At 37.7% G+C, this 14,283-nt stretch overlaps 1 protein-coding gene and 1 long non-coding RNA gene across 4 annotated transcripts in view; one reads left to right on the top strand and one right to left on the bottom strand.

The window, feature by feature from the left end:
- Positions 1-14,283, top strand: part of NPSR1 (neuropeptide S receptor 1) — a 186,989-nt gene that overhangs the window by 28,140 nt on the left and 144,566 nt on the right. The window lies entirely within an intron of this gene.
- Positions 1-14,283, bottom strand: part of LOC105737764 — a 168,532-nt gene that overhangs the window by 128,373 nt on the left and 25,876 nt on the right. Inside the window, exon 2 of the long non-coding RNA XR_001113443.2 lies at positions 13,139-13,258. This is a non-coding gene — a long non-coding RNA (uncharacterized LOC105737764). The remainder of the gene's footprint in view (positions 1-13,138; positions 13,259-14,283) is intronic.

The raw sequence follows: 14,283 nt of genomic DNA, 5'->3' as shown, positions 1-14,283 counted from the left end.
ATGCTTAGAGGCAAATATCCCTGGATGAGGATAGCACAACTTATTTTCATTATATTTCTTTGATTACAGTGTGGTAATGCATGTTGTATGGAACTATGTATTCTTCTAGAATGAAAGGATTTAGAGGTGGCAAGAACATCAGCTTGAAGTTTAAAGTTTTTTCATAAACAATAAACAAATGATAATTGAAAATTCACTACATATTATCAAAGAGAAAAGTTGTATGCTCTATTCTAATTCGTAGTCGTTGTATTAATCTGGCTTAATTTCATATACATCTCCTAGACAGTGTTTTTATTTGTTAATTGTTTCTAGAAAAACTCTAAGGGTCAGGTCAGAAGCATTTTAAATGAAGAATTCCTGAAGTGAAAAACATTGCCAAAGGTCTAGGATTGAAGCTCAACCTTCTGAGATTGAATTTATATGTTATTGAAATTTCCTTCATCCACATTTCACCATGATCACAGATCCTTTGGTAAAGGAGGTGAGAATACATACCTGAGTCTTGAGTATGCATATAAAAGTTACCCAGGCATCCAATGAGGGGCCCTGTGCTTTGAGACGTATATAAAAATGTGGTTTGAGTCCCCCATCGTATGTCAATGTCCTCCTTAAGATTTCTTCAAATTCTTAAGGAATTTATATTTTTACTTCTCTCTTTTGCTTCTTGTAAAAATATAAATTCTTAAAAACTTATTCTTTTTTTACAAGAATTTACAAGAATTCTTTAAAATTCTTGTAAAAAAAATTAAAAAGAATTTACAAGAATTCTTTAAAATTCTTGTAAAAAAAATTCTTAAGGAATTTATATTTTTACTTCTCTCTTTTGCTTCTTGCTTCCTCCTTCCACTAAATTTTTGCTCTCTCTCACCAGTATCTCATCTTTCTGAGCTCCTCTTTTTTTGTGGTTGTTTCATGCTGTCCCTAACAAGGCACTCAAGGCACCCTCGTTTCCCTTATTTTCTTTAAAATCATCCACAAAAGTATGACTGTCTATGTTTAAAGGACTTTTCTGAATATTTCAGGTAATATAAGGATATTGTGTCATAGAAAAGTGAATATCTTAAGAGCAAATATTTCACTTTCTCAGAACATTCAGCTGCCATCAGAAATGTTTCATTTTGATCATGCCACTGCACTCCAGCCTGGGTGACAGAGTGAGACTCTGTCTCAAAAAAAAAAAAAAAAAAAAAAGAAATGTCTCAGTTTTACCTTGCTTCAGCCTCACTATTCTACTCTATCTTCTAAATGTCTAGTATCTTGTGCCAAAAAATTTTAATACTTTCCTCTGTTTTTTGTTTTGCTTTGTTCTTACCACCACCAAACCGTGATCTCAGAGACCCCACAATTTCCAAAAAACAAGTATCGGGCTTTTTTTTTTTTTTTTTTAACAAAGGAAGTTGCTCCCTAAAAAAGAACCCTGGAACTAGTTACAATGATAAGCAAAGAAAAATACACATTCACATTCATAGTTACATATGTCATGGCTAAAAATAAATTATTCTGAATTGTATAAAACCATAATATATACAGTGATAACTCAATAGTATATCGTATCAGTCTGTTCTCACACTGCTATGAAGAAATTCCCGAGACTGGGTAATTTATAAAGGAAAGAGGCTTAGCTGACTCAGAGTTCTGCATTGCTAGGGAGACCTGAGGGAAGTGTTAATACAATCATGGCAGAAGGCAAAGGAGAAGCAGGTACCTTCTTCACAAGGCAGCAAGGTGGAGTGAGTGCAAGCAGGGGGAATGTCAGATGCTTACAAAACATCAGATCTTGTTAGACTCACTCATTATCACAACAACAGCATAGGGAAACCACCCTCATGATCCAATTGCCTCCACCTGGTCCTGCCCTTGACACGTGGGGGTTATTACAATTCGAGGTGAGTTTTGGGTGGAGACACAGAGTCAAACCATATCATATATTATGTACTGTGCTTGCAAAAATTTCAAACTGGTTTTAGGCCAATACTCCTACTACAATAATTAGAAAAGCTGGACAAAATTTAAACATTTGTTAGAAGGTATCACATAGCTGCCAAAGACAACTAAGACTTGAGGGGCCAAGATTTCATAGAGCAAAAAATTGTATGAGATAAATACATTATTTGACACCACTATCCCCTTAAAGTATTAGCTGATTTAAAAGCAGCAACTGGAAGACTGAAAACCTGAGTAGAGCTTTGGGCAGTTTCATTGGACTGATGGGGCAAAAATTAATCTGCCAAAGCATAGTGGCTTTGATAAATATTCCAGGGTTTCTATTGGCACTGCTGAAAAGATACAACCTACAACTAAGAGTGAACTAAAAATGGATCAGCCCTCATCAAAAAATGAAATACAACCCCAAACCTGAATGAAATCAGATGATCTACCTCTGCATGCACACAAACCATCTGCCAGTGCAAAAATAAATCTTCTTTGGAGGAAGAAGGCATTATCCCATCATCAAATTAACTACAATTTTCCATGCACAATGTTCAGCACTTGATTAAAAAATAACCAGGAATGTAAAAATACAAGAATTGATGAAAAACATGGAGAAAAATAGATAACAAAGAGTTGCACAAGAGATCCATCTATTGGCGTTATCAAGATACAGAATTTACAACTGTTGCTCATCTCTTTAGAAACTACAAAATAAGATTAAAGGTTGAATGTCCTATCTCCAGGCTTTTGATGCACCTGCCCCCTTAACATTGGAGCTTGAGCACACAAAGAACTCCCTTTCCACACACAGAACTTGGTGTAGTGGCAGTTCCTCCACTCCATGCCTGGATGTAATTCCAGCCATTTAACACACCTGCCCCAATGGACTAGGAGTTTGAGCCACCTCTTCCTCCCATGCAAATACCTTGTTGTGGCTGCAGTTTCTCTGCTCTTTCCCCAGACATATCACCCAACTCGAGGTGCACCTGCTCCTCCAGATCAGGACCTTGAGCTACTCCTACGTTCCCCAGGAAAACTTTGTGGCAGCAGTGGTTTCTCTCCACCTTGCTGGGGCATATTTCCAGGCATTTAGCACACCTGATTGTCTAAATTAGAAGCATGACCTGCCCCTCCCTGCAGAGATCTTGGTAGAGCAAAGCTCTCTTCACTCGATGCCCAGACATATTTCCAGGCATTTGAAGAACCAACTCTTCTAGATTAGGAATTTAAGCTTCCCCCACTTCCTGTGCAGAGAACTTGGGACAGTGGAGGTTTCCAGACTCTATGCCTAGGCACATCTCCAGGCACTTGGCAGCTGCCCACCAGATCCTGCCTCAGAGCTAATGCTTCTGCCTGCCATTGGGAGAACTGTAGGAGAGCTTGCTTAGTCTATCCCACCCATCTTGGCCCCCACTCCAGAACTAAGCAGGGAGCTCAGACCACTGTGCATTCCACAGATCAGCCCATTGCCCAAGTCAACAGAACTTCTCCCAGTAAACAAGAAGCAAGCATATATCCATTTGAGTCAGGTGCAGCTGAACTTTATCCATAAGCATCACCTACTGGCCTGGAGGTTGAACTGCACAATACAATAAGAAATCTGGGGCCAGGCACAGTGGCTCAGGCCTGTAATCCCAGCACTTTGGGAGGCCAAGGTGGGCAGATCACGAGGTCAGGAGATGGAGACCATCCTGGCTAATACCGTGAAACCCCGTTTCTACTAAAAATACAAAAAATTAGCTGGGCGTGGTGGCGGACGCCTGTAGTCCCAGCTACTCGGGAGGCTGAGGCAGGAGAATGGCATGACCCCGGGAGGCGGAGCTTGCAGTGAGCCAAGATTGTGCCACTGCACTCCAGCCTGGGTGACAGAGCCAGACTCTGTCAAAAAAACAAAAAGAAAGAAAGAAAGAAAAAGAAAGAAAGAAAAGAAAGAAAGAAAGAGAAAGAAAGAAGAAAGAAAGAAAAAGAAAGAAGAAAGAAAGAAAGGAAGGAAGGAAGGAAGGAAGGAAGGAAGGAAGGAAGAAAGAAAGAAAGAAAGAAAGAAAGAAAGAAAGAAAGAAAGAAAGAAAGAAAGAAAAAAAGAAAGAAAGAAATCTGGGCAGGGCATGGTGGTTTATGCCTGTAGTCCCAGCACTTTGGGAGGCTAAGGCCGGCAGATCACTTGAGCTTAGGAATTCGTAACCAACCTGGGCAACATAGTGAGACCCTCGTCTCTGCAAAATATTTTTTAAATTAGCCAGGCATGGTGGTGCACACCTGTAGTCCCAGTTGCCAGGGAGGCTGAGGTGGGAGAATTATTGGTGCCCAGAAGGTCAAGGCAGCAGTGAGCCAAGATCATGCCACTGCACTCCCGTCTGGGTAACAAAGTGGGACCCTGTCTCAAAAAAACAAAATAAAAGGAAAAGAAAACAAATCTGATGACATAAGTGCACAGCACTGGAAAATGTAATAAGCCTCCCGAGACCTCTGCCACCCCAGCCTTATAGGAGGCAGTGAGCCTGCTCACATACCCAGTACACGGCTACTACAACCAGCACTTGGGAAAGCCACCATACAAAGACTACCCATTACCGAGAAATGCTTATACAGACTCGTTGCCACTGAAAGCACCCAGAACCAAATCCAAAGGACTTTACACAACATAAACTATAGACATCTCCTCAGAAGAGGAAGAAAGTCACATCCCAATAAAAGCAAATTAAAAAAAAAAAATAAGGAGAGATAGCTTATGTGGATGAGAAGGAACCAGAGAAATAACTCTGAAAGTATGAACAAAATAGAGTGCTACAACACCCCCAAAGGATCACACTAACTCTCCAGTAATGGATTCTAACCAAGATCAAATATTTGAAGCATCAGGTAAAGAGCTCAAAATATTGATTTTTAAAAAGCTCAATGAGATCCAAGAGAAAATTGAAAACCAACACAAAGAAAACAATTCAGGACATGCAAGAAGAGATAGATACCACTAAAATAAAAGAACTGGACATTTAAAAATTATTGAAGGAATAACAAAATAAAAGTGAAAGCTTCAACAATAGGCTAGACCAAGTGGAAGAAAGATTTTCAGAACTAGAAGACATCTTTTGAATTAAACCAGTAAGAAAAAAATACAGAAAAATGAATTTTAAGAAATGCCCAATGCCTTTGAGAAATATGGGATTATGTAAAGCATCCAAACCTACAATGTATAGGTATTTCAAAGGGTGAAGAAGAAAAAGTATGGCAAACCTATTTGAGGAAATAATTCAGAAAAGCTTCTTTGGTCTTGGGAGAGATTTAGAAACCCAGATACAAGAAACTCAAAGAACTCCTAGAAGACACATTGTGAGAAGAACATCACCAAGATATATTGTCATCAGACTATCCAAAGTCAACATGAAGGAAAAAATCCTACTAGTGTCCAGAGAGAAGTGTCTAATCACCTATAAAGGAAATTTCATAAGACTAATAGTGGACTTCTCAGCAGAAACCCTACATGCCAGAAGAGATCAGGGGCCTATTTTTAGGCTCCTTAAAGAAAAAACATGCCAGCCAAGATTTTCACATCCTGCCATGCTAAGCTTTATAAATGAAGAAGAAATCAAGTCTTAACCAGACAAATAAATGCTAAGGGAATTTGTCAATACTAGACCAGACTCACAAGATATGCTCAAAGGCATTCTATACATGGAAACAAAAGAACAATACTCATCATCATAAAAGGACACACAAATACAAAGCTCACAGATCCTGTAAACCAACAACACAATTGAAACTCCAAGACAAGTAACAACACTGTGACAGGAACACAACCTCACATATTAATATTAATCTTGAATGTAAATGGCCTAAATATTCCACTTAAAATATAGAGTGGAAAATTGGATTAAAAAGAGACTCAACCATCTACTACCTACAAGATACCCACTTACTGACTAAAGACAGCTATAGACTCAAAGTAAAGGGGTGGGAAAATATATATCATGCAAATGGGAAAAAAAACAAGCAGGAGTAGCCATTCTTATATTAGATAAAAGAGACATCAAACCACCAACAATAATAAAACAAGACAAAGAATGGCATCATATAATGATAAAAGGTTCAATACGACAAGAAGATTTTGAACTATTGTAAAGTATACATGACCAACACTGGAGAGCCCAGATTTGTAAAAATTACGACTACATATAAAAACAAAGATTAATAGAAAAAAAATAGTGGTCTTCAATACTCTGCTGACATCAGTAGACAGATCATCAAGGCAGGAAATCAACAAAAAATCTCTGGACTTAGTCTGGGTACAGTAACTGACTCTTGTAATCCCAGCACTTTGAGGGGCTGAGGTGGTAGGATTGTTTGAGGCCAGTAGTTCAAGACCAGCTTGGGCAATATACTGAGACCCAATTCCACAAAATAAATAAATGAATAAATAAATAAAAATTAATTAAGCATAGTAGCGCATGCCCATAGTCTTAGCAACTTGCAAGGCTGAGCTGGAAGGATTGTGTGAGTGCAGGAGTTTGAGGTTCCAGTAAGCACCACTGCAATCCAGCCTGGGCAAAAGAGTGAGACCCTGTCTCCTAAAAAACAAAACAAAATGAAACAAAACAAAAAGAAAGAAACTCTGGACTTAAACTATATATAGACCAAATGGACCTAATAGACATTTACAGAACGTTTCATTTAATAACTGTAAAATATACATTCTTCTCATCTGTGCATGGAACATTCTCCCAAATTGACTTTATTCTTAGCCATAAAGCAATTCTCAATAAATTCAAAAAAATTGAAATCATATCAAGCGTTTTCTTAAACCACAGTGGAATAAAATTATAAATCAAACCAACAGGCACCTTCAAAAATATACAAGAACATGAAAACTAAGCAATTTGCTCCTGAATGACCTTTTGGTAAACAATAAAATTAAGACAAAAATAAAAAAAAATTCGAAATGAATGAAAGTAGAGATACAACATACCAAAACCTCTGGGTTATAGTGAAAGCAGTTCTAAGAGAAAAGTTTATAGAATTCAATGCTTACACTAAAAGATAGAAAGATCTCAAATTAATAACCTAACATTACACCTCTAAGGAACAAGGAAAGCAAGAACAAGCCAAGTCCAAAGTTAGCAGAAAAAAAAAGAAATATAATAACAAAGATCAGAGCACAATGACATGAGATTGAGATTTAAAAAAAGATTTAAAAGTCAACAAAACAAAATGTTGGATCTTTGAAAAGATAAATGAAATTGGCAGCCTTCTAGCCAGATGAAACAAGAAACAGGAGAGATGACTCAATTAAGTACAATCAGAAACATTAAAGGTGATTGATATAGTTTGGATGTGTGTCCCAGACCAAATCTCATGTTGAAATACAATCCCCAGTGTTGGAGGTAGGGCCTGGTGGAAGGTGATTATATCATGGAGGCAGATTTCTCATTAATGGTTTAGGACCATCCCCCTTGGGCTACTGCCCTCATGATAGTGAATGAGTTTTTGTGAGATCTGGTGTAGCTCTCTCTCTCTTCATTCTTCTATGGCCATGTGATATGCCTGCTCCCTCTTCGCTTTGCCTTCCATTATGATTGTAAGCTTCCTGAGGCCTTCCAAGAAGCCAAGCAGATGCCAGCATCATACTTCCTGTACAGCCTGCAGAACTATGAGCCAATTAAACCTCTTTTCTTTATAAATTACCCAGTCTCAGTTACTTCTTTATAGCATTGTGAGAATGGACTAATGCAGTGAAATTACAACTGATACTATAGAAATAAAAAAATATCATCAGAGATGACTATGAACACCTCTATTCACACAAACTAGAAAACCTGAAGGAAATGGATAAATCCCAGAAACATACAACCCCCCAAGATTGAACCAGGAAGTAGAAATCCCGAATAGACCAATAGCAAGTAATGAAATCACATCAGTAATAAAAAATCTTCCAACAAAAAAAATCTCAAGACCAGACAGATTCACAGCTGAATTTTATCAGATGTACAAAGAAGAGCTGGTACCAATCTTACTGAATCTATTCCAAAACATGAATGTGAAGCAATTCCTGTTTCTATAAAACCAGTATCACCCTGATACCAAAATCATACAAAGACGCAACAACAACAACAACACAAAAAAAAACACTACAGGCCAATAACCCTGACGGGCATAGTTGCAAAATTCCTCATCAAGATACCAGCAAACCAAATCCAACAGCACATTAAAAAGATAATACATCACAATCAAGTGAGTTTTATTCCAGGGATGCAAGGATGATTCAACATATGCAAATTAATAAAATCAATAGACATGATTCACCACATTAATAGAACTAAAAACAAAAACCATATGATCATCTCAATACAATAAGGCTTCAATAAAATCCATCATCTTTTGATAATAAAAACCCTCAACAAATTAGGCATCTAAGGAACATACCTCAAAATAAGAGCCATCTATTACAAACCTACAGCCAACATTATACTGAATGAGGAAAAATTGAAAGCATTATCCCTTAAAACTGGAACACAATGAGGATGTCCACATTCACCACTCCTATTCAACATAGCACTGAAAGTCCTAGCCAGAGAAATCAGGAAAGAAAAAGAAATCAAAGGAATCCACACTGGAAAAAAAAGTCAAATTACCAAATTATCTCTGTTCAGTAATGACATGATTGTATACCTAGAAAACACTCTACAGACTCCAAAAGACTCCTAGACTTAACAAACAACTTCAATAAATTTTCAGGATACAAAAATCAACTTATAAAAATCAGTAGCATGTCTATACACCAATAATCTTCAGGCTGAGAACCAAATCAAGAACTTGATCTTCTTAACAATCGCCACAAAAAATAAAATAAAATAAAATAATAAAACACCTAGGAATACTTTTAACCAAGGAGATGAAATATCTCTACAAGAACAACTACAAAAAGTGATGAAAGAAATTGCAGATAACACACATGACTGGAAAAACATCCCATGCTCATGGATTGGAAAATTTAATATCATTAAAATGACCATACTTCCCAAAGCAATCTACAGATTCAACACAATCCCTATCATATTACAAATGTCATTTTTCAGAGAATTAGAAAAACAGGATTAAGGTTTATATAGAATTTTAAAAGACCCTGAATAGCCAAAGCAATTCTTTTTTTGAAATGGAGTCTCATTCTGTCACCAGGCTGGAGTGCATTGGCACGATCTTGGCTCACTGTAACCTACACCTCCCGGGAACACAGTAAGGGAAGGAAAATAACTTTGTTGTGGAGAGGGAAAACCAAGGAAGGTCAGAAAGACATAGAGACGGTGGAAGCTCAAGGAACCAGAGGTCGTCCCAAAGTCATTAGGTGGATGTAACGAGAGCACCCGAACAACAGAGCTGGAAGGAAGGAAGGAAGGATATGTTTAGGAAGCAAGATATTCCCAGATGAATATTGCAGAGGCGGTATAACTCAGTGCAACGATCGTACTGGGTAGCCAAGGTAGGGTGGCACGGAAAGTCACTAGCAAACATGGCCACAATAATGGAAACTAAACTTTGTGTTTACCATGCACCAGGCTCTGTGCTACATGCTTTCTGTAGATTATCTCATTTAATCCTCACACAGGGATTTAAGCCTCAAATTTTTCTCAGAGAAGACATACAAATCCCAAGTAAGAGCATGAAAAGATGTTCATTAGCATTGGTCATCAGAGGAAATGCAAATCCAAAGATCAGGGAGATACCACTTCACACCCACAAGAATGGCTATTCCCCTATAAAATAATATACTAAATCACTCTTTAAAACATAACATTTTCCACAAACTCACCTCTTTGAATCCACATTTTGCTTTGCCAGTGTTTTATGTTATTCAGACATGAGTTTGAATCTCAGCATTTCTACTTCTGAGCCCTATGACCTAGGAAAAGTGACAATTTCTCTGAATATCAATTTCCCAATCCAAAATATGGGAATACCTCTTGGAGTTGTGGTGAGGATTAAATAAGATAATGAATATAAAGTGCCTAGTACAGTAAGAGGCATATTATTGTTCAATAAATGCTAGCTGTGAATGCTACTGCTATAGTTATTCCATTCACTGTAGAAATGGTTAATTTAAACTCCTTCAAGTAACTTACTAAAGAGTGAAAGTTTTCCAAAAGGCTTGAATTTCATTGCAAACCTATTTCCTTGTTTTCCTCTTTTATTCAGGACAATAAACTTTGCTCAGGTGTGTCTTTGGCTCTCAAGCATTGCTTTAAAGAATGACCAGACTTTGTCATATAACATTCTTAAAGGAGTTCAGGACATGCCCCCAAATATGCTGCTTTCATATATTGATTATTTTTAGCTGATGGCACTTCAACAGCAAATGCAAGAGAGGCTTTCTCTGAACTCAGCTGCCTAAAAACAGATCCTCCAAAAGAAATTCAATTGCCATATATCCTCTCCCTGGGAGTTTTATTAATCAGGAAAGATACACTTTTATCACAAAACAGGAAACTGGAAGTCAACACCACCTACAGAAAAACTTTTTCATAAACTATTATATCTCCCATTGATTCTTCTAAAAACCCATTCATCTTTCCCCAAAATCATTTACTCCACCCTAAGTGGCTTACATCACCCCTCTCCATCCCGTTAACACAGTATGTAAGCTCTCAAATCTCATCTCTTTTAGGAGTATTCATTATTTTCCTGTGGCACCCCATGAATATAATATTAAAATAAATATGCCTTCTCTCTTATTAATCTGCCTGTTGTCAGTTTATTTCATAGACACAGCTATCGAACCTAGGAGAGTACAGGGAAATTCTTTCCTCCCCTATATCCTTAAATCATAAGATTCAACTGACATCATCAATGAAACAAACATTCGGAAGACTAAATTCAGAGACATTATATCTGGCTTTTCTGAGGGAGAATAATAAGAACTAATAGGCATTGTCAGATAAGGCAATACAGATGTTTTTCATTAAAGAATGTTTTTCACCATGACCCACATCTTGAAAACACCTTCCTAATTAAAGACCAGTAGTCTTGAGTGATTCTTTGAAGAACATTTTTACTTCCATTTGGTCTTTTCTTTATTGAGTTGATGAATCTGCTGGAATTAGATTCAGCACGCATAACATAAAATCCAAATAATGCTGGCTTAAGTTCACAAGGATTTATTTTTATCTTATGTAAAGAAGTCCAGAGTTAGGTAATCCAGGGCTCGTGCTGCATTTTCTTATCATTGGGAACCCAGGCTCCTCTGTATTTCTACTGTATTAAAGGACTGTCACCCTCAAGTTCAGCTCATGGTACAGATGGCTGTTGGTTCAAGATGACTGCTAGAACATCTGTCATCATGCCCAAATTCTAGCCAGCAGGAAGGAAGAAGGGAGGAAGGACAGAGGGGCCCGTATCAGCTCTTTGTCCTCCTCTTAATTGGCATTGCTAGAATTCCCGCACATTAGTTTTTCCTTGCATCTCAACGGTAACATCTAAGTGAAAAAAAAGCCTGGGAAATATTTTCAGTTATTATTATTTTTTTAACCCAGGCCCATTGGCCAGAATAAAACCAGCTTCCTTTTCCTAAGGAAGAAGGAGAAAATAGAATTAAGAAGCAGTCTCTGGTATAGCTTGTTGTCCATACTTTTCCTTCCATCCAGAACTGAGAAGTTTAGACAACAAATCTCTTTTTGTCTACCCATTCCCTGCTTTGAGAATGCTTCTTCCAGAGTGCTGCGCTCTCTTCTAATGACCTATTATCTTGGCAGGCTGCACTTTTCACACCCTCCAAAGGCTGCAGTGATCCATTGGATGATTGTTCCATTATGTAGATAAGTTCCTATTGCTGGCTGTTTATGCTTTTCTCCCACTTTTAGGCTATTAGCAATCCTGCAATAAACATTCTCATAATTAAATTTGTATGAGAATTCTGTATTATTTATTTAGAAAAAGTTTATAGAAGTGGACTTACTGCATCAAAGAAAGGCACTTTTGTGGCTTTTGAATTGTCTAATGTCTTTTTTGGGTACCCAAGTTAAAAGATGATGGAAAATGTCAGGGGACAAATGCTCTAGAATCCGCTAGCATAGACCTACACTAAGTCTTGTTCAAAAAGGTCCCTGTAAATAAAACCCTAGTTGACTTGCAGTAGCTACAGAATCATAACTGGTTTTCTGAGAGCAGAGATTCTCTCTGTTCCTCCCTTAGTGATACTTAGCCAGCTACTGGTAATTTGCTTATTATCAAAAGGAGCGGCCAGGCGCGGTGGCTCATGCCTGTAATCCCAGCACTTTGGGAGGCCAAGGTGGGCGGATCACGAGGTCAGGAGATCGAGACCATCCTGGCTAACACGGTGAAACCCCGTGTCTACTAAAAATACAAAAAATCAGCCAGGCGTGGTGGCGGGCGCGGTGGCAGGCGCCTGTAGTCCCAGCTACTCCAGAGGCTGAGGCGGGAGAATGGCGTGAACCCGGGAGGCGGAGCTTGCAGTGAGCCGAGATCGAGCCACTGCCCTCCAGCCTGTGCGACAGAGCAAGACTCCATCCCAAAATAAATAAATAAAGCATTTTTTTTTCACTTTAGCCAGCGCATCAGAGAAGAATCCACACCTGATTGTCTTATTTTACCCCCTACAATGCCCAGAGCAGTATTCACACATTCATGAAAAGAAAACACATCACTTAGAACATTAGAATGGAGGACGTGTTTTTATTTTGCTCTTCTATGTTTTACCTCCACTGCTCCACAATTTTGATCCCTTCAAAAAAAAATCTTAACGAATTATTCTCTATATATTCTATTAGGAATCTTGGCTGCAGACTTAATCTTGAGGTTAGAAAGAAAATAGATCTTGAAGCCACTATTTTGGCACATTCTGTAATTCTTAGAATTTCCATTCTAACAATTTTCTGGATGAATTTAATAACCGTTTATATTTTATGAGCTAAAGTACCAATTAAAATTTATTATTCATTTATCATCTTCAAGGCTTACTTGTCTGTTTTATTCAAATGCAATAAAAAAGGGGAACTAATAAGAGTAACTCCCGATGAGTGTTCAACAAAGGAAAGAAAGAAAACATTTTTTTGGCACACATTCAAATCATTTCCTTTTTCTGGTAGGGCCAAATCTTTTCATATTGGGAAAGGAAATTAGCTTTGCTTCATAGCACTTTCTGAAGAGCAATTTACTAATGAACTTAGGAATTCTCTGTCCTCATAACCCTCCTATACATTACCTGAATGCAGAGAAACTTCAGACGTTCAGCAAGCGAGGTGAGGCCAGGAGCGTTGAGGGGTCCAGGTCCATCTGTGGAGTTCACTGCCACTTTCCTGTGTGGATTTCAGTCCTTGTTTTCCTGGGTTTTCAGTTGCATTCTCAATACATTATTTTTATTCATAGTGAAAATATTGAAGACTGAATTTTTTCTGAATTCATACAATTTATATGACATGTTCTTTTTTATTTTCTAAATATTTTACTGTTGAGTAGTTCCTCTTTCACACACAAAAACTAATAGTTTTTGCTGTCTTTTTTTAATTTCTAGGTGACCTTTTCTTTAATATTTTGTAATTCACATTTAATTTCATTGCCTTGTAGTCAAGGAATATTTCTGAAAGGACTTCTGCTCTTTGGAACTTATTAAGAGTGTCTTTGAGGTTTAATATGTAATTATTATCTTAAAAATATTTAATGTATACTAAAATGTAAGACACAATTTATGCTGTGGAATTAAACAAAGACCATCTAAATGAGAACAAGCAATGGCTATTTACTCAGAGTCCGTGTTGACAGAGACTCAAAAGGCTGAGTGGAAAAGCTTCACAACGGGGAAAAAAAGGCGGGGCCTCAGCTGTGCTCCGATTGGAGGCTGTTGGCCTGGGGAAGTTGACCTGAAGCACAGCATCTTATCTGATTGCTTAAGGGTGCATATTTACCTTTCTCCTATTGGTCCTAATTTAGAAGGGAAACAATTAAAGGAGCTATCAGTTATGAATCAAGTTCTGGATGGTGGTATTGTTTGGCTTCCTGAGCTGGTTGCTGCAGGTTGTGGATAAGAGTTCTATTTTATGTATATGAACATTGTCCATATGTTCAGTCTCTCAATGCATTATTTGTACTTATTCTTTTGAATTTGCCTTTAGTAATTATGATCTCTATATTGTCTCTTTTTATATATATATATATATTTTTTTTTTTTTTTTTTGCCTGTTTAACATGATAGATGACTAAAAGTACTATTAAAAACTTTCACACTTTTGGTTGGATGTGGTGCCTCATGCTTGTAATCCCAGCACTTTGGGAGGCCGAGGCAGGCAGATCACTGGAGGTCAGGAGTTCAAGATCAGCCTGGTCAATATGGTGAAACCCCATCTCTATTAA

This window comes from Nomascus leucogenys, chromosome 17, assembly GCF_006542625.1.
Source record: "Nomascus leucogenys isolate Asia chromosome 17, Asia_NLE_v1, whole genome shotgun sequence".
Lineage (NCBI taxonomy): Eukaryota > Metazoa > Chordata > Mammalia > Primates > Hylobatidae > Nomascus > Nomascus leucogenys.
This window is presented reverse-complemented; position numbering and strand designations above follow the sequence as displayed.